The sequence below is a fragment of the Centrocercus urophasianus genome, unplaced genomic scaffold (genome assembly GCF_019232065.1).
Source record: "Centrocercus urophasianus isolate 14NV4802_14NV808 unplaced genomic scaffold, USGS_Curo_1.0 seq_13, whole genome shotgun sequence".
NCBI lineage: Eukaryota > Metazoa > Chordata > Aves > Galliformes > Phasianidae > Centrocercus > Centrocercus urophasianus.
In genome coordinates, this window is record NW_024884475.1 from 28,787,988 (window position 1) to 28,811,316 (window position 23,329).

The 23,329-nt window shown below is 35.5% G+C and overlaps 1 long non-coding RNA gene across 2 annotated transcripts in view; it reads right to left on the reverse strand.

The window, feature by feature from the left end:
• Positions 1 to 2,245: 2,245 nt before the first annotated feature.
• LOC122156670 overlaps positions 2,246 to 23,329 on the reverse strand; it is a 38,889-nt gene continuing 17,805 nt past the window's right edge. For both annotated transcript variants that reach the window (XR_006167599.1, XR_006167598.1), the window contains 3 exons: positions 4,226 to 4,390; positions 3,390 to 3,483; positions 2,246 to 2,529 (listed from right to left, as the gene is read on the reverse strand). This is a non-coding gene — a long non-coding RNA (uncharacterized LOC122156670). The remainder of the gene's footprint in view (positions 2,530 to 3,389; positions 3,484 to 4,225; positions 4,391 to 23,329) is intronic.

Below are 23,329 nucleotides of genomic sequence, written 5' to 3' on the forward strand. Positions count from 1 at the left end.
AGCCAGTCTAATTAGATTATCCTGAAAAGAATAGCTTTGAGACTCTATCCGGCAGTACCCTATTTTTAAGGATGTTCTTAAACTGGGAGAAGTCTCATTCTGACTACTTTTTTTTCTTTTAGTGAATCAATTTCTGTGAACAAACCCAGTGGGAATAATAATGGAAGGTTTCGCCTTGATTTAGTGCAATATAGCAGAAATATCTCCAGAAAAGTAAGAATAGAGTATTTTCAGATGAAACTTTTCAGTATTTGCAGAATGTAGAATATAATTAACTCAATAACACTAGTTGAATTAAATTGTATTAATGAAACAATGTGTTATTCCAAACTTGTAAACACCACAGATGGTGACATGTTCCAGCATTTCAAAGCATCATTATCATAGAAGAAAATGTGATATCAGGATGGAAAATTAATTATCAGAGTGGGAGAGGATACTAAGTGTTGGCTGCTTTTATATTTAGGAGCCCCTCAGCTGGTGAAGGTAATGCGTTGAGTATCTGCATCAACGGATAAGACTGTCTTAAACTTGAAGTTTGAGTTTTCAATACTGTATTTTTGTCTTCAAATGGGGGAACATTTGACTTGAAATAAAAAGTGAGGCTTAACATGACAGGCTGTAGTTTACTTGCTTTGTTATTTGAAAATTCTGTGTAGTGATAAGTTTGAGACCTACAGTAGTTTATCTGAGTTACTATTCTCTGGTACACTCAGGGTAACCTCAGTAAAACTAAATGGAGGGGAATGACCTAAAGAAATAATAATAATACTTTGAGCTTTTTAAAGAACACTTCAGAGGAATTAAAAGAACATAAGATGGTTTTCACATCATGTGGAGGTTTATAAAGGTCAAATCAGAATTTAAAGGCCAAATCAGAACTGAGCTCTCACAATAGAGTTAAAGAAAAGTAACTTTGCAAAGGCTTTGGACTGAAACCCAGAAACCATGTAAAAATATGATAGAGCTGAGACGTAGCAAAGGAAATAAATAAATAAATAAATAAATAAATATGCAGCTTTTCCTAAAGTACTATACAGAAGGACTATTACAATTATGCTAGTACTGCATTTACAAGCCTGTCTGATCAAAGCAGCAAACCTGACTCTGAATACTCCTGCAGCCAGTACACAGTCCTCCTTACCTCCATTTATAGCAAGAACATGGTAAAAATACGCATACATCTAGTCTATCAGTGTATATTCAACACTGTTTCTGAAAGGGCAGGATGTTTACTAAACAGTCATTTCAGCTAAAGAGGCCTGTGAGTTTCATGAACAGTATCAGAAAATTAAACTCTGTATTTCCCAAGAAGCTCAGAATGCAACTCTGTAGCTCTCATCTGTCTCATAGGAAGCAAAAGACCAGCTTCAGCAGCAAGTCTTCCTTCACTATCACAGTCATACAGGTCTGCACAGAGGAGTCCTAGGTTGAAAGACATCCTTGTAGCTGTCTTCAGTGCTTGAAGGAGTTCCTTCTCTGACTGTTTGCACTCTCCCTAGAAACTGATCCTTTCAACAACTAAGCAACAAGTAGCTGTAGCATGAACTGTAAAGATGAAATGGGATCTTACCGAAAAGAAAGGAGTACATAACACTTCTTGTACTTGACTCCAGGTCTAGAAGGCATTAAATAAATATTCTTAAATCACTCTTCTCTCCTTACATCATGTATTAATTTTCTGCAAACATGTGTATAAACATACATGACCTAAATGATGTTCTTCTTTGTCTAAATGTAGAAGTGAATTACTGCTAATAAAATGTACCTCAGATTAAATTATGCAAACTGTTACCATATGTACATATATATATATGTGTATGTATATCATGCATATAGATATCTATTTTAAAACAGACTGCAGTGAATAAATTTTGCTTGATACAGACCTATGGTTTGGCAAGTACTGATGTCGTGCTGTTCTCAAGCAAGCCGGTATGAGAAGTATTTCTAAGGATAAAATAGATTCCTTGCAGTCCAAAGGACGACAGTGTTAAAGGTAAAATTTGCGTGTAATTCATCCTCATTTTGGTTACCTACCTCCATCTAGTGACCAGAAATGGTATACCTATTAACTCTACAATAATCCATGATTCAATTGTTTGCACGGACAAAGATAAGATAACTCAGAACCCTGCTCAAAAGGTGAAGAATAACAAGGAAACCTATTCCTTTCCACACAAACGGAACAGACAGTCTCCAGCTCTCTCCAAGAAATCAAAGTGTTGCTAATTTCTTACCAGGAGTACTGCCTTTCCACCATTAATTTCCTTCCTTTGAACCTTCTTGCACATTCTAGGGTTGCTTGGCTCTGATCATCGGAGCTGCTGGTTTTGTTTCTCCGAAGTGCTGTGGTTTAAGTTGACAGGTAGTTTAGCTCTATGTGGTTGTTGGCTCAGTCCCCCACTCCCAGCATCTTTGATCTATTCCTCACTGGCAAGATTGCAGGGAAAACTGTATGTTCTTGGCTCTGTACAGCTCTGCTCAGCAACAGCTACAAATGCTGGTGTTTCCTTCACTGTTTTTCTCCTAAAACCAAAACACAGTATCTACTCAGACATGCTGAAGAAAGTCAATTCTGTTCCAGCTGAAATTAAGACACACATTATAGACACCTAAAGCTCCACATTATACAGTCTCAGTTATACAATTACATCCATCTAAAGAAAAAAAAAAATTAAAAATAAAACTGAGGGAGAATGAAGAATAGAGGTTTAATTATCCTGATTGATTGATATCCACTTCACAAGTGTACCACTGCAATTTTATTTTATGGCATTTACCCACAGATATAGCCCTCAGACAAGCAAAGCAGAAATACATGGTTATTAGTCTGAGAAAGCAAAGAACCACCCCACTGCTAGATTTAATTTGATTCAGCATCAAATGTACCTGTAATACCTTGATGAGCATTTGATCTCAGTCTTGTGAATAGAGCTTATCAGACTCCATTGTGTCTTTTCCAGTATCCAGATTAAAAAAATTCTTCAATACAGGTAACACAGGTTATTATGTAAATAGCTAGTGCTACTAAATTTCAACTGTTGTCACTGTTGAAATAGGCCTTAACAACTGCAGTTTTCCCCACAAATACCAAGTGGACTGCTTTCCCTAGAGAACAGCTTGGCAAAGGTATACTTTGTCTCTTCAGAAATTGAAGATGTTTGGCTCAGCACTTTCTCCCTTCAAGTATAGGCCAGTCTGCCCCATTTTCATTAGCGGGTTGGGTCTTCGCCTCTTTGCCATGGCAAAGAACAGGCTGGTGGCACAGTGACCTTCCAATTAAGCAGTGATTGCCACCAGCCCATACAGCTGAAATGGAACTGAGGAGTGGGACTGTTTCTGGATGAGAAAGTGTTGCTCCAGAGATCTGAAGACCATCTACTCACCACAGTTTTCTAAATTTTGAGGTATACAGATGTGCCCTTACGTTCATGCCAAGTGCAGCACTGATCAGTTCTCAGACCGCTTTGGATTGCATTCCTGGAAATAAACAGACCAGAACAACAGCAAAGTTTTGTCATACATATACTCTGCATACTGAGGAGTCCTGAGCAAGCAGAAATATAGGAGTGACACTGCTCTTGAACACGTGGATCTGCACATGGCTTTTTATCTCCTGTGGAACTGTGGCAGTCCTTGCCCTGGGTTAGAAAGAAGGTCAATTGCCAAGTTTGTAAAACTGCAAAATGACTGCCAGCGACCCTGGGGAGATTCTGCACATGAAGGACAAGCAGGGCTGAGCAAGCAGGACAAGAAAACAGAAAACCCTTCCATCTCAAGGCAAACACTCCAGGAGAGACTTGTGGAGACTCACCCCTCCAGCAGGGAGGAAATTTTAGGATGTTCACTGTGGAATTATTGGCAGATTTTTTTTTGTTGTTAACATCAGTAGATTGTCTTCAGCACTGTAAAGAACTAAAATATTCACATTCAGTTTCTATCACCTGCTTCAGATAAGGGCATACTTTAGTTTGCCTTGCAATACACTTACATCTTTCACTTTCAATGCTAATCTTCATGTCTTTTTTCTGTGCAATTGTAGTATGATCTTGCCTATCTTGCAGGCTTCCTCTGTTACTGCACTCTTCTACTTCATGTAGTCTGTTGAAACTACTTGCACAGGGAAGACCTTTGACTTTTTTTAGGATAGCCAAGTTCTGTTACCACTACCCAGCTACCTACATCCCCAAAACACATACACACTTCTCTCCCAAACACATACCTGCTATTGAGAGTGTAGCTTCTCTATGCCTTCTGCCAAAGAAAGTAATAACAAATCCAACACCACATCTCACTGCTGCTCCAGTTTGCACGCTAATTTTGCAGATAGCCTCCATGGACCTGTGTTCAGCACAGATTCTTCTGTAGTTTCCAGCTACCTCCATCCCTGTACATAAAATAAAGAAGTATTAGATAAAATTACTCAGTGTCTTCAAGGATCACAAAGGGCAGGACTCTTCCTTGGGAAAGGAAAAAAAATTATAAAATACTGAAAGGGAACTAATAGGAAAAATACATTATACCTTATGTTTAGTGTAGAAATGAGGGAAAATACTTGGAGAAGATTCGTAATTTTAATTTACTTTGATAACTTCTACTCTGTGTATTACAATTTTAGATAGCCAGAGAAATCAGAAGGTATGTGAAGCCACAAGAACATAAGGAAAAATTCTGAGCAGAAGTGCCAGGTTAAGTACTATCAAATTAATCTTCCAAAAGATAAAATTTGCCCAGCAAGTTCTCCGAAGTTCCACATCTGTCATAAACAGTAAATCAAACTTGTACAAATGCTCTAAATTAAAAAAATATATATAGTGTTTTAAATAACAAGGACATTAACTACTTTTCAATAAATATATTTATTTATATATATTATATAAATAATTCATTATTTATATTTTCATTATATTATTATTTATATTACTATTCTTTATTCTATAAATAATTTATTACATATATTCATATAAATAATATATTTATTGAAAAGTAGGTGATATCCTTGTTATTTAATTTAAATTAAATTAATAAATAAAGTTAATTTAATAAATGTTGCACTATTTAGTCAGCTAAACAAACAAACAAAAAAAACATCAATCCTGTAATATAGTAACATTTGTCTTAAAAATGTTTCCTTTGGAATCACAACACTGAATATTCTGGTTTGAATCAGCAAAATAAATAGTAGATAGAGAAAAAAAAACTCCTTAAAACAGCAAAAAATTCCATTATTTACAGTCTTTGCTGGAAAAAGTATTCTTAGCTCGACAGAGTGCCTGAGGACAACTTCTTTCCCAGGAAGCACACAGACTTCAGTCATCTCAGCATTCAAATCTCTCTGCAGCTTTGCTGCTGGAGGGCACACGCTGGGGAGACAGGACTTTAAATAGCAGAACAGTACTGAGATAGAAGACTGAAAAGAAATGGAGACAATAAGATTCTGCTTGGGCGTTAGTAGGTACAAAATAGAGGTCAATCCCTAGAATTTGTTCAGATGTCTGTAGCCCCCAGGGAACATTTTGTCTGTAAAAGAAGATATTGTTTTATTATATTCCGAAGCAAAACTTTTGGGTTATTCCTGAAAGAGTCATTTGGTTGGAGGAAGCAAGATAACTATTTATGATTTCTTTTATAAGAATAGGAAGAACTTATTTGCTGAAGACTCTCTAGACTTAGTAAATACCTTGAACTAATAAGTCTTATACTAGCCTGTCATGCGACTCAGAAAAGAAAGAAAATGTAACCATAATCTGAGCAACGCAGTAAGTTAGTTTCCAATATTAAACTTGCAGTTATATCAGTGTCATGAAGAGCAACTTCGTGAGAAAAATTTTTTAGTTATCAGTACCTTGCTCTGTGCTCCAGTGTCAGAGCAAACTACTTATATGAATGACCTTCAGTGCAACACCATGCTCAAAAAAATTGTTTGAAATGTTCATAACAGCAATGCTTGCACCCAGTATGGATATGTAAAATTCTTATGCTCTGACATAATATCAACTTTTCATGTGTTGTCATTCTGCTTTGCCTCTGTAGACTCAGCTGAAGTGGACTTCTTATAAAAATCTATAAGATACCTCAGAAATTGCTCTTGAAATTTTGAAAGCTATTGTACTGTAGAACTGAAGGACTGAAGCAGCTGCCTTAGTCTTGGCTGAAGTAACTGTTCCCGTCTACAGTCAGCTTGCTTCCAGCAACATAGAGGAACCACCCTAGTACAAACTAATCCCATTGCTTAAAAACATTGGCAGGTGTAATATCCACTGCATGCTAGACAGCTGAGGTTCAGATTTCAAGAGAAGAAAATCTTGTATCTGTTCACTGGGAGCACACGGTAATGTACATAATACTCCTGAAAGTGCTTGTACTAGAACCAAGGCTTCCAGATGGTCCAGTATACAACTGGATAGTCCTCATAGGTGTATGTCTGAATCTTAGGATCTTTCCCCTGTGTCACGGATCAGAGCACCTTAAATCTGCAAAGAAAACTAGTTTACATGCAGAAAAAGTAATTATATCTGTAAAAATCATTTTCCTTCAGACATATCCCAAAATAAGTCAGATAAAATGCTGGAAATATTGTTGGTTGGTTCCTTAGAGAGGAAAATGATATTGAATTTCATTAAAACAGAAGCAAGGAAAATGAAAACCTAGATTGATGTACATAGAAGAGAGAAAGAGAAACTATATATTCCTTTTAGTTTTCTCCTTCTCCAAAGTAGCAAAAATTAATTAACTTATTTTTTCTGCCTTTTTGTTCGCATGAATAATCATGAAATCTTTAAAATTATGATTCACCCATAACACTGAGAGGGTGAATTAATTGCTCAAGTAGAAACAAGAGATTTAATTCTCTTCTTTTAAGATGTCTTAATTAAGAAATGATTTGGAAACAGGTCTCTAATATCTGCCCAATGAATTTATAGATTTGACTGTCAAAAACAAAATCACAGAGAGAACTTCAGAGGATGTTAAATAGGATTTCAATTCCCACAAGAAAACATTGCTTCTGAATTCAGCTAAGAATTTTACCTCACTCCATCCCACCCAACTCAATTAATTCTGTATTTTTCAGTGCATTATCATTTCCTTTCTTTTACTAAAGCTTTCAGAATCGCTGTTTCTACTAAACCATAAAATGTATCATACTATGCAGCTGGTGTATTGATTTTCAGATGTTTGAAGAATGAAAATGAATAAGAGGTGCAACTAACATAACCTAAAATACATGTACTCAAGTATTCTTGTTGGCAGCTACATTAAGAAAATAATCAACAAAAGGTGGAGGTTTTTTTTAGAGCAGCTATTTTCATCACACACGGAGACTGAACTACTGTGATAGTCTTGATTAAATCAAGCATCAGACTTGGGTTTGTATGTCTATGCCTTCAGGATAGGCTTCAGGGAATAAGAAATAAATAATAAAATTTTTTAACAAAATGCAATGTCATTTACATCTACATTTCTATTTTACATGTATTCTAGATAATGAATATTTAACTTACAAGTCTATGTCTGTTTGGGAATTACTGTTTGGTAACTTATGTTCCTATTACAGTTTTTGTATGGGCATCAATATCAAGAGTCAAAGGAGTCTTATATTTTCTACCGTATGATCTTGTTCCCAAATCACTGTCAGAGGGGAAAATGACATGACACAGGCAGCAGAAAGCATAACCATGGCTTGTATGATCCTAAAGTTCATAAATTTAAATAAATTCCACTTCACCGTTGGTTGTGTCTCACATATAAATCAAAGAATTCAGATAAAATAAAACAGTCCCCTATTTGCTGCAACAGGAAAATTATTTTATTTTGTGTCACTACTGGTATTTTAACCTGTAACTCTTCTGACTAATTCTTCTCGTGAGAGTAATTTGGTTTTAGGGAATTGCTTTGCAGTATTGTTTAAAAGAACATTTTATTCTTCAGTCATCAGCCCAATATGCTGACTTGAATTTCATTTATTCTACCACAATCTCCAAGGAGAAAAAGAGGACAAAACAAAGTAGTGTTTTTCAAAATGTCAGAAATTTTTTTTCTCAGCATTGAGCATTCCATTAGTTTGCTTATTATGTCAGTTCTAAACATCACAACTCTCTATACTTACATCACTGTGTGCTGTACAAGGTTTCCTGAAATGATGGGTTATACTTTACGGGAACTAGATGAAAAGTAAAGGATGTGATATTACTATGGGTTGGATGCAAGAGAATAGGGTATAACTCTAATCATGTATCAAGGACAGCACTGCCAGCAGTGCAGTGAAGTCCTTCTTATGCACCAAAGAAAGCACCAACAATATCCATTAATTCAAGATAATGATACTGGGAGACACTGTTTCAAGACACACACACACACACACACACACACACACACACACACACACACACACAAACACAAAAAAAAAAAAAAAAAAAAAAAGGAGAGAGAGAGAGAGAAAGAGAGAGATTAATCAAATCTCATTTTTTTTGTGTTTTTCCCCAATAGATCTAGATAAAAAGACTCTGATACAGGCTCTCAGGCCAAAATACACACAAACACTACAGCAAATTCCAGACACGCATAGAACTTAGAGCAGGTGTAGAGTAAGCAGCTGTCAGTGAAAACGTCAGACATTTTTGTTAGGGAAAGGGCTCTCACATAGAATGCTTCTGCGGAACACAAGCTTTGCCAAAAATTTAGCTGAAAAATATTGAAATACCACAGACTTTTCTTGTTAGGTAATAGCTATGGTTCTTAAAAAATTTACTTTTAAGATTCAGTTGAGCATATCAACCATAAGATTAAGTCAGTATTTCATGCAGTTATTTCTATATTTAGATTAATCGCATTCGATTCCACTTTCAGTCAGCAGAATGGATACTGTCAACTTAATGAATTTGCCTACAGATCAGCTCTTCTTAAAGGAAAGATGAAGGTGATATTAAAGATATCGGTACTGGTTAAGTGTGAGGTTCAGAAAGTCGCACTCTTAGACCCTGTTATCGAAAGATTTTAGGGTGGGTCTTTCAGTATACACTCTCTGCTCCTTAATAAAAGTTCGTGCTCATCTAATTAGTGATCACTGAAAGCCCCAAATACTAGGAGCAACACCAAAATGCCTGGAAAACCATCACCTTATTTGGTTGTTCTACATTCTTACAGGAATCAGAATCATTCAGTGCTTTTCATTCCAACACATCATGGACTAATTAATTAGAACTGAATGTTGTAACTATGTACTTTGTCAGTTAGTCTAACATGATATTTTTTGTATCCAGATATTGTCTTTTTTTTTTCTCCCCCAGAGGAAATATCAAACATTCCTGATTTATTTAAAGAAACTTGAGAAATTTTAGTCATGAATTTTTAATTTCTTTCTTTATATATAAGTTTTCTAAGCCTTCACTTTCTGCATTGATCTAAATGAAGACAACAGATCCTAACTTAGCAATCCAAACGCAGATTGGATTGAATCCAATTGAATTTAATTTCATTTCATTGAATCCATTTCATTTAATTAAAACTTTGAACAATATCAATTAATTGAGGATAATGAAATGCTATTTTGATAGTTTTAAGTCACTCTTGAGCTCTTAAATAAATTCCAACTTAGAGTTGAGATGACTCTGAATCAGCAAAAAGACTGCTATTCAGAAGCAACAAACTTTAATGCTTATCTTTTATGATTCTTCTAAGACAAGTTTTCCAAAAAGCAGTGATATACACAAATCTCTGTGCATATTGTGCTTCATTTAAAGCTAAACTATTTAAGTAGAAAATGCGTTGTCTTATGTTGTACAGAAATGCATTAATTGCAACAGTCCTTGATTCAAAAATAATTATATTTTTCGTATGAATTAACTTCAAATTATTATACAGCAGAAGCTTGATAAAAAAAAATTCAATTTGCATCACAAAGTAGAAATGACAAGATTGCCTCAACAGCTGCAGACACCTAGTATTTTTATTACCTATTGGTCTTTGAATTATCTCATGGCAATGGAATGAAATTAAAATATCGTTTGTCACTAAAAAAATACAGCTGCTATATGTGTTTGCCCATAAATTCCTATAAAATCCTATTGAAGATATGTTTTTAGATACTTAGAACTTAAAATGCCAGCTTATTTGTAGATCTGCAAAACACAGAATTGTCAAATGATGACTTGAAAGTAATGTGTGTGAAATGGGCAGGGGGCTTGGGTTTTGTTGTGGTTTTTTTGGTTTTTTTTTGTTTTTTTTTTTTTTCTATTATCACCGAATATGAAGGATTAAGAACATTTTAGTTGGTTATATTTTCCCATGAAATCAATTTTTGATACTGGCTTAACAGAAAAGCTACCTCTATTTAGTTAACAAGGAGGAAAACTAAGCTAAACTAAACAGAAGTTAACTTAGTATGAGATAGCTAACTGTGTCACAAATTAAGAGACACTTCTATCACTTTGGCAGGCTGATTGGATCAGCTCAGGGAAGAAAAGAAACTAAAAACATTTTTATTAAAACTACAAAAGCAGTAAAGAGAATGAAGTACAAGGGAGATACCATGAGTCAATTCACCAAGGTTTAGCTACTGAAAAGTTCTGTTTTACCTACATCTAGTCTAGTTGTTAGGACTCTCTGCACTCATAAGGGAAAACAGACGTCTCTTGAGCTTTTAAATATTTAAGATTTAAAAACAGCTTTTCATGTTTTAAGTTACTCCATCTCTTCAGGTAGCACTAAAATTCATGAAAATTTGCTTGCAAAATTCAACTTATCAGTATTTGAAGCTAGAACCAATACACACTACAAAAACAGAACATTGAGTAATTACCCAGTGAGGTATTTTAAGAGCAGCCAATATGTCTTAAACTTTTGATATTCAGAACCTTTTTCACATAATCCCATATTTAAGAGGAGGTGTAGTACTTAGCCGTTATTTTTGTTTGAATAGTGATAGTGAGTAAGTCTAAGTAAAAAAAAAAAGCGTACATTTATATTGTATTAATCTGTAGGGAGAAGTAAGTTTCCATTTCTTTCTGTGTGGTGGTAACAAAGGGTTTATGAATTTTGTTTTTCTTGTTTTAGCTTTTTTTTGTTCCCCTTACCTAGATACATGCTGTTGACTCAGGTCCCAGAGGCTAGGAGTAACTTCAAACACTGCTTACATAATTTAAAAAGGTCTGACATGAAGATATTTGGAAAATATAAAGACACATATAAATGCTTTATGAAGTGCTTTGACTACTGAACAACAATCTAATACAAAGGTAATGATTACCTAATATCATAATGATTAATGCCAGGCACGGAATGTTACTATATCAAATTCATAGCATGAAAAAGACTCGCAGCAGAACACTGAAAAACGAATTCTAGGGCACTTTATTTATAGTAGTGATGGTACTTTTCTATATGAAGATTGTCTAGTCCTATTGTTTGCTCAGTTAATCACTTGCATCATTTTCAAGTACAGTTGTGTTCACATTTTTAAAATGTGCTTGCTCTTCTATTCATATTTAAGATAATTTAATGGTAGTGTACCAGTCCAAGCCACAGCTTCTCTAGGAGAATACTGTGTGAGATATTGTCAAAGTTTTTGCTGGAGTCTAGATAGACTACGTCAACACTCTTTCCCTCATTCATCAGGTGGATCAGATGGAAGGAGATCAGATTGGTCAAGCAGGACCTGCCTTTTATGAACCCATGCTGGCTGGGCTTAATCCCCCAGATTTCCCGCACATACTGTGTGCTCTCACTTAAGGTGATCTGCTCCATAACCTTTCCTGGCACCAAGGTCAGGCTGATCACAGAATGGCCTGGGTTGGAAGTTCCAACCCCCATGCCACAGGCAGGGCCACCAACCTCCACATCTAATACTAGACTAGGCTGCCCAGGCCCCGTCCAACCTAGCCTTGAACACCTCCAGGGTGAAGACTGTATTCATCCAGCCAGCATTAGAACTGTACACCTGTCCTGAAGACAGGCTCTAAACATCAGGCACACTTAACCTCCAGTAATATTGGGCTCGAAGACTTAACAGGAATTATGCAAACATGGATTTCAGTACATGTGTTCAAAGCATTTTAAAGTCATAAGAAATTTTTACAAAAATTATCTTCTATCTACATGACAGATATTTTCTATTGCTTGAAAAATAGTTCCACTTATGTTCTAACAATATTCCTGTTGAAAATTAAAAAGTATACTTTATCTTACCCAGTAGTTTGAGCAAACTTTCTAGGTATTCATTTGTCCTTATTTTCTCAGGCCAGCATTGAAGTTATGGTCTCATTCTTCCTCTTTTTTCTTTTTTTCCCAATATGAATACATTGTGAATATTAAGGAAGCTAATACTACTTTAATATATTCCAATATCATACCAAAATATTATCTGTGGATTTATTAAAAAAAGATACATAAAGTTTCTATTGAATAAAATTCTTCACAACCTTGGCTTTATGTAGGAGAAGGCTGATAAAACTGTTCATCCATTAACTTCACAATTCTCTCATAGAGATAAATGCAACTGTGGGAAGATGGGACTGTATTCCTATAGAATCTGTAGAAAGACATTTTCTTAAAACAAACATTGTGAATTTGCCAGGCTAGCCAGTTGTAATCAAGAAAGAAAACAAATAAGATTTTGTCTAAAATCAAATGTGATTTGGTGAGAAGAACTTGAATGACAGAACAGTCACATCTGAATGATGTGAAGGGCACCCAGAGCCAGGACAAGAGTGCACAGAGGAGCACAGGAGCTTCCGTCTGAAAACCAGGCAGCACTTCTGTGCTGTGCAGGTGACAGAACACTGGGCAGCACCCCTCCTCTTTGGGGATCTTCAAAAGCAACCTGGACAGTATCACTCAGGTTCATAATGCTCACCAAACCACATAATGCATTGCAAAGAATGAGGCCCTAAAGAAATAAAAGATTCCTTAGAACAACGACAATTGTAAGAAAAAAAACTATTAAATTTTATAAATATGATCAAGTAATTTCACATTTTAAGATGTGAAATACTTAAGGTATAAAATGGGATTAACACAAGGAAAGACTGCACATTAGTCACCTTCAGCCACAACAGAGCCATACAGAGTCATCAGCAACATAAAACTGCCATGGAGATGGACAGCTGAGGTACTCAAAAGCTTTCTCTGAGTCAAATGTTTTCCAAGCAAATCAGATCTTGTGTTAATGAAATGGCACAGCCATCACTAAAAGTACCAAACAGCTAAATTCCAGATTCCAGATTCCAGATGTGTAATCTCCCATTAATAGAAGATCACAGAATCACAGAATTGTAGAGGTTAGGAAGGACCTGTAGAGATCACTGAGTCTAGTCCCTGCTAAAGCAGTTTCCCTAGAACAGGACTGAAAAGGGGATGGGTATGGTCTTTGTATAAAATGAATAAGAGTAAAAGCCCAGGAACTGTTATAAATTCCCTTATTTGATGATCAGATTTGAGAGATCTGTATTCACTGTCTTTCACCTATCAATTTTTCTACTAAAAAATATCTATACTTTCAGAATATAAACAAAAGAAAGTTCAGAATATCTAAATAAAGATAGTTCTGAAACAAAATACAAAGCGTAAGTCCTCTTTATCTCTTCAACTCAAGACAACCATTTTCATACAAAATGTGAAAGAAGGAAAGATTATTTTGAAATTAAGAGGGTAGCACAGCTTGCATATAAATGTGACCCCAGTGCAAGAACCAAATAATGAACAATGTAAGATGCTGGAAAAAAATTATAGTTCAATTTGTTTCTAATGTGCACCTAGAATTTTATGTACAGCACAAAACTGAGACCCATTCTTCATTTTGTGTTCAGTGTCCAGAAAGCCATGCTTGACTTGCTGAATTCATATCAGAAAAAAATTATTAATAAATTGAGCAGTGTCCAAAAAGCTACTGGACTGCATTGTTCATCTGACGCTATTCCACTGAATATTAAAAGATTGTACCTTAATGCTTATATGTAATTGTACTTGAAAGCAGTATATGTGCCAAATCAGGTGTTGATTTTCATGATCTTATTGTTTATGTTTCAACCTTAGCATCATGTTAATTACTAAATATTTTATCAAATTACTAAAATTACTACTAAATATTTAACTAAACTACTAATTACTAAATAATAAATCACTAATCATGTCAAAACATTGATCGCATTACACATAAGTGTTAAAAATTCTAAGGTTGCAAACTAAACCATTAAACAGCTATAAAAAAAGAGGGAGATGGGGCTAACTTTGTAATAGACTGCATTATGGTGTTATACAATGTTTTTAAACACAGGAATAATATTCACTATGGTGCAATTAAATAGAGGGAAAAAAAAGAGTCCGTACAAGAAAGCTAAGAGTGCTAACGATATTTCAAGTTGTTATCTGCACATGCTGATGACTATGAACTTGTATTAAAATATAAAAACCATGACTCAAAATAAGGGCATACGTTCTTATTAATTGCCATGCATCCAGGAAAAGAAATTAAGAGGTACACTGTGCCCAGCTGTTACGTGGATTATATTAGATTCAAAATCGTTTTCTGACATTCATACAGTGCTCAGTGCTATGCTAATTCCTGTGCCCAGGGGAATGCTCGGTCAGATCAGTCATCATTTGATTTGATATCAAGAGCAGCATCCCAGGAAGTATTACAACTTTTACAGTGATACAAGAGGTCAGTATTTTTGGAAACTCTGACACACATATGAAAAGTCTGAAAAGGCCAATAGTTGCTAAGCTTCAAATTAGTTCCAGGGAGAAACTAGCTGTTAGTGCAAAAGATTTGTATTTAAAAGTACGGATCCATGTCAGGAATTTATCACTTAATAAGATGGGGGCTGCTGAGGGGAAGGAGAGAGCCAAAGGAAAAAGAAAGGAAAAATTATTTGATGTGAGAGAATTAAGGCTGGAATTTGTACATTCAGAATGGGAAGACTTGAATAACTTCAAAGTTATCCTCTTCAGGTTGCCCTGGAATCTTGCCTGTCAGTGTCAACAAAAGGATGAAGACCTTGCATCATGTAGAACAGCTGTAGATAGGTGTTTCCTTCAGATTTAGATCCCAGTCCTTTCCTAAAAGTTCTCACTCCAAAAGTAGAGGCAGTTGAATGAATGAAATATCCACTCCTGAACTGCCACAGGCAACAACACAGTATTTTAACATGACCCAATATCAATCATCTGACCAATTTCACCTCAGCTGTAAGAAGTACAGAGATCAAACAGAACAGATAACCATCAGCCCTCAGAATCCAAACACCGGCATATCTGCCTGTACCACTTCCAGCAGTCAGCCCTTGAGGTACATTCCTTCCATCATTCGAATACCAATTTGAGTGAACAGCATCTCAGCTTTAAAACAGATGTTTTTCTAAAACCTCTTTATGCAGATCCTGTGCAGGTTCCCATCTAGCCCAGAGCAGAAAAAGACACAGACAAAGTACATCCAAAATTCCATTGCTGAATATAGGCTACACAGGCTTTGCCTTGGAGCCTGCACTATGGCTAAAGGTGAAATACTTGCTGGAGTACTCTTCCTCAGACTACACATTGATGCAACTTTCCTCACCACAAAAAACACGGGATGTAAGATAACTGGTGTGGCATAGACCTTCATCATCAGACTGAGATGTGGCCAAGGCAGAATCTGGATTCCAATATCCACAGTTAAGGTACATCCGCAAGTAACCTGTTTGCTCATTCAGTGAAACACTGAAGTAAAAAGCCATTTTAAGAGTAAAAGAAGAACAAAGCAAAATTTAATTCAGACCCCAGATTGAGAGAATAATTTTTCATTCTTGGCACATCTCCAGAGCTTCCACTGGATTTGGATTTAGGGTATAAAATAATGCATGTTTAATTTTTTTTTCTTTACCTGTTAATGACTACGGAAAAATACATGCTGGTAATGTTCAATATTTTTCACTTTTTAGAAATAAAATATTTTTAAATATAACAAAGTTCATTTTAACTGCAATAAATGTTGTTTTTTCTCATCTTAGCACAGCTTTGCAAAGATAAGGAATTTCAATCTTTTTTCAATAATGAGGTTTATTGGTCATGCTAGCAAACATTACTTAACCACGAAATTGATTTTCTACAGTGGAATTAATTTATAGTCGAACATTCCCCTAGTATTTAATTTTCTGCCCCTATTGATAATCAGCTCTGAAGTTTTTAACTGTACACACACATTGCACATTTTTAAGCAGGACATTTAGAATAGTTACTAACACTTTTACAGGCTTTTTTTAGATAGTAAAAAAACGAAATCTTTTAGTCTGTTTTTACAGGGTAGACTCACATTATTCTTTATGGTCTTACAAACTAACTCTTATCCACATTGTGGGCATACGGCTTTCCTTTTCTTGTGTACATGGATGACAAGAGCTATAAATGGTCATCCAAACTAGTTTTGCTGCTATCTTCCACTCTTACATTGATAGATATCACTGCAGGTCAAAGTATTACCATACCCACATGGAAAGTTAAAAGCCTAAATATGTATTTTACTTGTCCATCAGAAACAATGTGGTATTTGAGAGTATGAGAGCTAACTATCACTTTAATGAATTGAGTGTCTAGTCCATTAGAGGACTGGGGAGGATCCCATGTACTCAGTAATGAGAAGATGCAGATCAAGATGTATCAGAACATCATCTCAAAAGAACCATAGCACGAACTGGACACAGCCTTGTTGATGACTGCAACTTGCATATGTATTTAGTGTATGGATAAATGCATTTCCAAGCAAAAAAATAATTTTCAGATTTTTTGTCATACCATGCTGAATAAATTATTGTGCATAAGAAACTGTTAAATGTATATGGAAGGAAGACATGGCTCAGACTCATTTTTCTGGACACATCAGTATGCAGCCTGATCACCAGTATACATAGTACATTATGTTTGCAAAAATAAGTTATATTCATGACAAATGTAATACTGAGCAGATGTAGCAAAGAAAGAGGGCAAAGCATCGATAGGGTGTTACAGTTACCATTGACTTGCAGGTAAGGAAACCTGCAAGCCCGGGACCCTGCAGCTCCAGTACTGACAAACATCCAGAGGAAAAACTGAGCATCATTTCTTCCTACTACCTTATCTGTTACATTAGGCTCATATTTGCCTTTATAATGCTTCGTCATACTCGTGGCTTACAAACATCCCGGTATTATTTAGTATAATCACAATTCTCATATTTTCAATTCTTAGTGCCAAAGCAAGAACAAAAATTATTGTTGCTTATCTCTAAATATATGAATTTGTATTATAAAATGCTTCACTCCATTTTGTTATAGATTTTGAGGGAAGTGGTGGTCTTATTATAATATATTTACTTCAAGTAAAATGAAATATGCTAAAAAGTGAATAAGAAAGTACCCCTCACAGTCTTCAAGTAAAAATGGGATAAGTAAACAATAAACATTTTTAAAATGCAGTGTTTTATCTAATGAAGTCTTAGTTGTTGCCTAGCTGACTAATAGAACTGCCCCAGAAATGACTTTGTAACTACATACTCACAGATCTCTATGTTACGGGAAAAGTATTAAAATATTCTAATAGATTAGACACAGTCATTGTACTTAACTTGTTAACTTGCAAGAGGACACTTCTGAAGCCGATGTTAAAAAATGCTGGTTTTGAACAGATTTGAATTATCTATTCAAAGGGAAATCTAATTTATATTCCATTAAGTCACCGGGTGAATCATTTGTGATAAGGAAAAAGCTACAGAAATGTATGCTTGATGCTAAATCTCAGTGACCATCTCTGCAGTGCACAAGAAATGCAGAAGACAACAGGCTGAGTTTGTCTGAAATTCCCTCTGTTGAGCCTATTTTTCTCTTCTAAAAACAGACAACAGCTAGACTCTGGAGAGAGACTTGATCCCTGGGGCCTAAGGATACACTTCCCATCACCTCTGCGCCCAGACAGGCGTATGTGCATGCACACAGATTAAAAAAAAATTATCCTTTTCAAAACTACAATTTAAGATTAATTGGAACACATTTTGCCATTGAAAAAAACTAAGAGTGAGGTAAAGGCGAGTGATATTATTCACTTGGGATTTTAATTACTTTTTTCTTTTTTATGATCAAAGAAAGAAATTAGCTATTATTGATTATAGTATTGATTATGCTGTTGAGGGAATTGTTCTAAAACTGGCATGTATTTTATCGAACAGAAGAATATTCCCTCTTTTTCTTTTTAATATGAGGTAAATTTCTGCAAAGTCTTAAATTTAATATGACTCATAAGCAGAATTATTAATGCTGGTAAATTGGATAAGACACCTTTAGGATATAAAATAGTAATTAGTTTCTCAAGAACTCCCCACTCACCTCAACATGCACTCATAATATGGTCTATAAATTTATTTATGAAGTCTATGCTTTAAGGGGTAGGTACTTCAGACTTTAATTGCAGGTGCTGAATGAATATTCCATTTTCCTTCCCATCTAGAAATGTGCATTTTTTACTAAAAGTACTTCAAAGATTTATAAATAAATAATAAGAAGAAATAACATTTACAAATTACTGTGGACATTTTTCCTCTGTAAGCAGATAAAAAATGAGATCAGACATTTCTCAATGAAAGCAGTGGATTATTTGGCAGCTGGTTGCCGAGAACAAAAAATGATGGCAATCTGGGGTAGGTCACAAATTCACTAAATGTAAACAATGCTGTTTTAAAATCCTTTGCATTCTCCATTGCTTTCTCTCTTTCTTTATACCTCTTTAATATTTTAATTTGTGTTGTATTGTCTTTCTAGTTTTGTTTACATATTCCTCAAAGCCTGGAATCATAGGATCATAGAATTGTTCAGGTTGGAAAAGACCCTAAAGATCATCATGTCCAACATAAACCTAACCATAATACCCTAACTCTAACAACCAAAATGTTAAATGGACCTCTCTTTCACTATCCTTAAAATATCCTTGAAGGTTGAGCTATATACTCTGTCTTTCAGTTTTTGCTGACAAAAAAGACATCTCCCAACTGTATGATTTCCTGATTTTAATTTTCTTTTTTCCTATTCCCACTGACACATGCCCCTGTGACTTTTTGTAACTGTGAATTAGATATAGGTAAACAAGAAATGTGAATTATTGAGCAAAATCAGCAAAATCATCATTTTTTTACTGGCATTTTTTCCTGCCTTTTCTCTCCTCTGTGTTGGACAGAGCTTTTATAGATAGAGATGACACCTAATCTTTCCATTTCACATAAACATTCTGCTCAAATTTTACACAAGGTAACTGGGACAGAAAAATAAAAGTTCTGCCTTATTTCACCAGTTGATTCAGCAGAAGATCCAGGAACTGGAATTCACAAGATCTGGGTTCCAACACAGATACCAGAGATGAACTGTTCTGGGTATGTAGAGTGTACTATCCCTCCCAAAATTTGCATTTTGAAGTATTAGACTTTTGTTTTAGAAATCATACAGGACTCATTTTTTTTGCTATATTAATAAGAATGGAAAGTGAAATGATTTACAGAAATCTAGTGGCAATGTTCATATGCCAACCTAACCTACAGTTCAAGAAAAAAATGTTAATTGGGCCCTCAAGGAAGCTCATATGCCCTCAAAGGAGCAGAAATATCCTCACATAAATATCAGAAGCCAAATAGCAAGTGGAATTTTACAGAAAATACAAATGCAAAGCTGAAGTACAACCAAACAAGAAAAAGGTCAACAGGACAGCTGCTAGTACAAGAGCAAAGTACAGTCTCTTGTTAAAAACATGAAGCAATTAGCAAAACTAGCTAACGAGTTAAATAAAATTGAAGGCACTGACATTATGTCTATCTCTCAAAAATGTCTTAAAATTCTTACCTAAGCAAATTTATATAAGTTTTCAAGAAAAGGCAAATGGGAAAATATGAGTAACAAAGTATACTCAATAGACATCTAATATATAAAACATACAAAACTATAATGTATACACTACATATGAAAGTAATGAAGTAATCTTAAAAGGACAAGAGACAATGTTTTAAGATGCTTAGGTGAAACTGAAATTTTAATATGAAGGCAAATTTTTGATCAGGCATGACTGGGAATAACTACTGAGATAGAAAGGAAAGCAACAAAAGAAAAGTTTGTGATTGAGCTAAGTTTGATGGAAAATGCTGGATCCTGTCAAGAGTGCAATGCTCCAGTAAAAAAAAAAAAAAAAGTAAAAAAAAAAAAGTAAGGGCAATAACTTGATGCCAAGACAGAAAGAAAGTGATTACTGAATGTTTACTCTAAAATAAACATTAAAATGTTAAGACAAAATCTAGTAGAATGTTTTTCCATGGCATTTCTTTTTAAATATTGCTCTGATTGAAAGCAATGATACTATTTTTTCCATTTTTGGTTTTCCTCTCCCTCCCCAGCTTTTTACTTGGTCTCCCTTTGCACTACACTTGCTTCTTGCAACAAAAGAGGACATCCTGGTATCTACTGTGTTTTGACACAGCTACAGTTTCTTAAATAACTTAGAAAATACAGTTAAAACAGAGCACTATATAGCCCTGTGTAGAATTTCTTGTGTGTTTGTCTAATCCCATACTATGTTAAATGAGAAAAGCCGGGTACACTAGAAATTCTGCACAGAGCTATTGACAACAGTGATGACGTGCTAGCTGACTTTGGTTGAATCTCAAGCCTCACACAGTAAAGCCTCCAAAGACTTTCCTCTGTGGAGTCCATTCTTGGATTAGTCTGGAATTCACACATAGCAACAAAAACACTTTCTGGCAGAGAGTCTTGAAATATGCAAAATATACTAGATGTACTTTCACAGGTTCTAGCATTTATTTACTTTATTAACAGCCACAGAAATAGAGAAAGTGACATAAAAAAAAGGAAATAAATGAGCTCATGGAATTGAGAAGTTCAATAATTTTTGCCTATGCCTCAATAATGCTCAGAGTATCCTAGTGATTATTTATTCTTTTATGACTGTATACATGGTCATCATATTTGGCATGAAGACCATGCTTACAGTCATAAAAGTCTATGCTTTGTATCCTTTGGTAGCTCCAAAGAATTTCCACCTGGGAGACAGCAGTGGAGAGTCTACATCACTGCTGAGTATTAACATATTTTACTCTTTGCAGGACCTTTTTTCAAGACACTGCAAATATCTGGACCTCAGATAGCTTTGCAGAGAGGAGCTAGTTAACAAACATAATTATGCAATTCATTCTTGTACTGTTATGTGTGGGTCATTTTTTCTTTCAAATCTTAAATAGAAGCTCGTAGAAATCGATAATGAGTTCATTTACATTTCAGTAGACTCATATGCTTTGCAGTTGTTGATTATTTGTAGGGGTAAATTTTTCCCAGCTAACTAAGTCCTACTAGAAGAGTTCAGTCAATCCACATTCTTCAAGAAAACCTTTTTTTTTTTAACTGAAAAAATCGTAGTTTTCAAGTTCAAGAATCCTGATAGGATTCCAGCTGCCAAGAACTAAATAAACATGCATTGTTTCATCATTGTGACAGGTGGACTGTTCCAGCACTGTGAAGGAAGCCTTGTGAACACATTGCAATCAGTAAAATATCTCAGCCAAATCCTCTGAGACATTACACCAGATGTATGATGAACATCCTTCCTATTGGAATGAAAGCAGTGCATTACTGTCAGTGTTTCTCCTACCAAGCATTAGAGTTTCTGCAGCACCAGGCTGAAGACACAGAGATATGAAGATGTGGAATGAAGGGACATGGTTTAGCGATGGGTCTTCATAGCTCAGGTTGATGGCTGGACTTGGTGATCTTAAAGGTCTTTTCTTACCTAGATGATTCCATGATTCTATGCTCCCTCTGTACATGTGCTTTTACTGTGTGGATGGAATTGTCCTACTTCACTTACAGGATGCTGAGGGATGACAAAGATGTAACAAAAAGGGAAGAAAGAGTCAAATGAAAGCATCAAACAAAAGCTGGAGGAGTAAAAAGAGAGGTAGACTATTGTAGATAATAAACCCTTGAGTAAAACTTATTAGCTCAACTGACTCTCCTGCACCAACAAACAAGGAATTAAAAATGAATTTCAAAGACAAACCCTAAGAGAAAAAAAATTTCAACATCCAGAGATCTTCAAGAGATCCTAGGCAGATGGTGCTAGCTACTGAGATAAATTCTCTGGATATACTGGTCATAAGGGAGCAGAAGAAGGCCTTAAGTCTCACATAGGAGGAAGAGCAGACAAATCCTCTCCCCAGGAAGACTCTGGGCACTTGCAAATTGTTCTGCTTGGCAGCAGCACTCTACACATCATTGTGAGAAATAGGGCTCAAAAAGTTTGTCATTCTGAGTTTCAAATTTGGGCAGCAATATATTACTAATCAAAGACTGATTCAGCCTGAGTGCAAACTACCTTTTATAACATGAGAAGAGAGTAAGCAACTTTATGTCCTTCAGAACACAGAGAACAAGCATCTCCAATGAACATCACCTCATCAAGCAGATGCATATTAAATCACTTTCAAAAACGTGTGACTGAACCCTGCTGATGGTACGATCTCCATCCCTCCTCTTTCCCCACATTGAGCTGTGCATCTGAAAAAAGAATGTGACTGAGACATAAAAAATAATGAATGTGATGAAGACTGGGAATAGGAAAAAACATATTATGATTTCTTATAATATGAGATCTGAAGGATAATCAGAAGAAAGCAAACATAATGTGGAGGTTCTCCATACAGCAATAAGTCAATTATAGACTTCACTGCCATAGGATGCTGTGAAAGCTAAAAGGACTAAGAAAAGAATAAAAAATGGAACACTGGAAAGAATGGAAGAGATTGGTCATGACCACATGTGTATACATCTTCATCAAAACCCACAATCCGCCATGTTCAAGAGGAATTATCTTATGCTAGTATAAGAGTATACTAGCCCTGCTGTTATAATCTTGTCCAAAATGACCATTGCATACACACACAGGATGTGAGCTACATAGCAAGGCAGATGTGTAGTTTCACCTAATACAGTAGTCCTGTTTATATGCCACTGCATCCTGTCCTCTCATTTGCCAACAACACTCTGCAGCAGCACCAGCCAACTTCACCTCTTTAAGGGGGCACATCTTCCAATGTCAGTCATCTGTATGACACACCACAGTGCTGCCAGTACTGCACCTACAAGCTGTGCTGATCAATGCAGCAAGCCTGGCTCTGCAACCAGTACACAGTCCTGCTTATCTCCATCTATAGCAAGAACATGGTAAAAATACGCATACACCTAGTCTATCAGTGTATATTCAACACTGTTTCTGAAAGGGCAGGATGTTTACTAAACAGTCATTTCAGCTAAAGAAAAGAGGCCTGTGAGTTTCATGA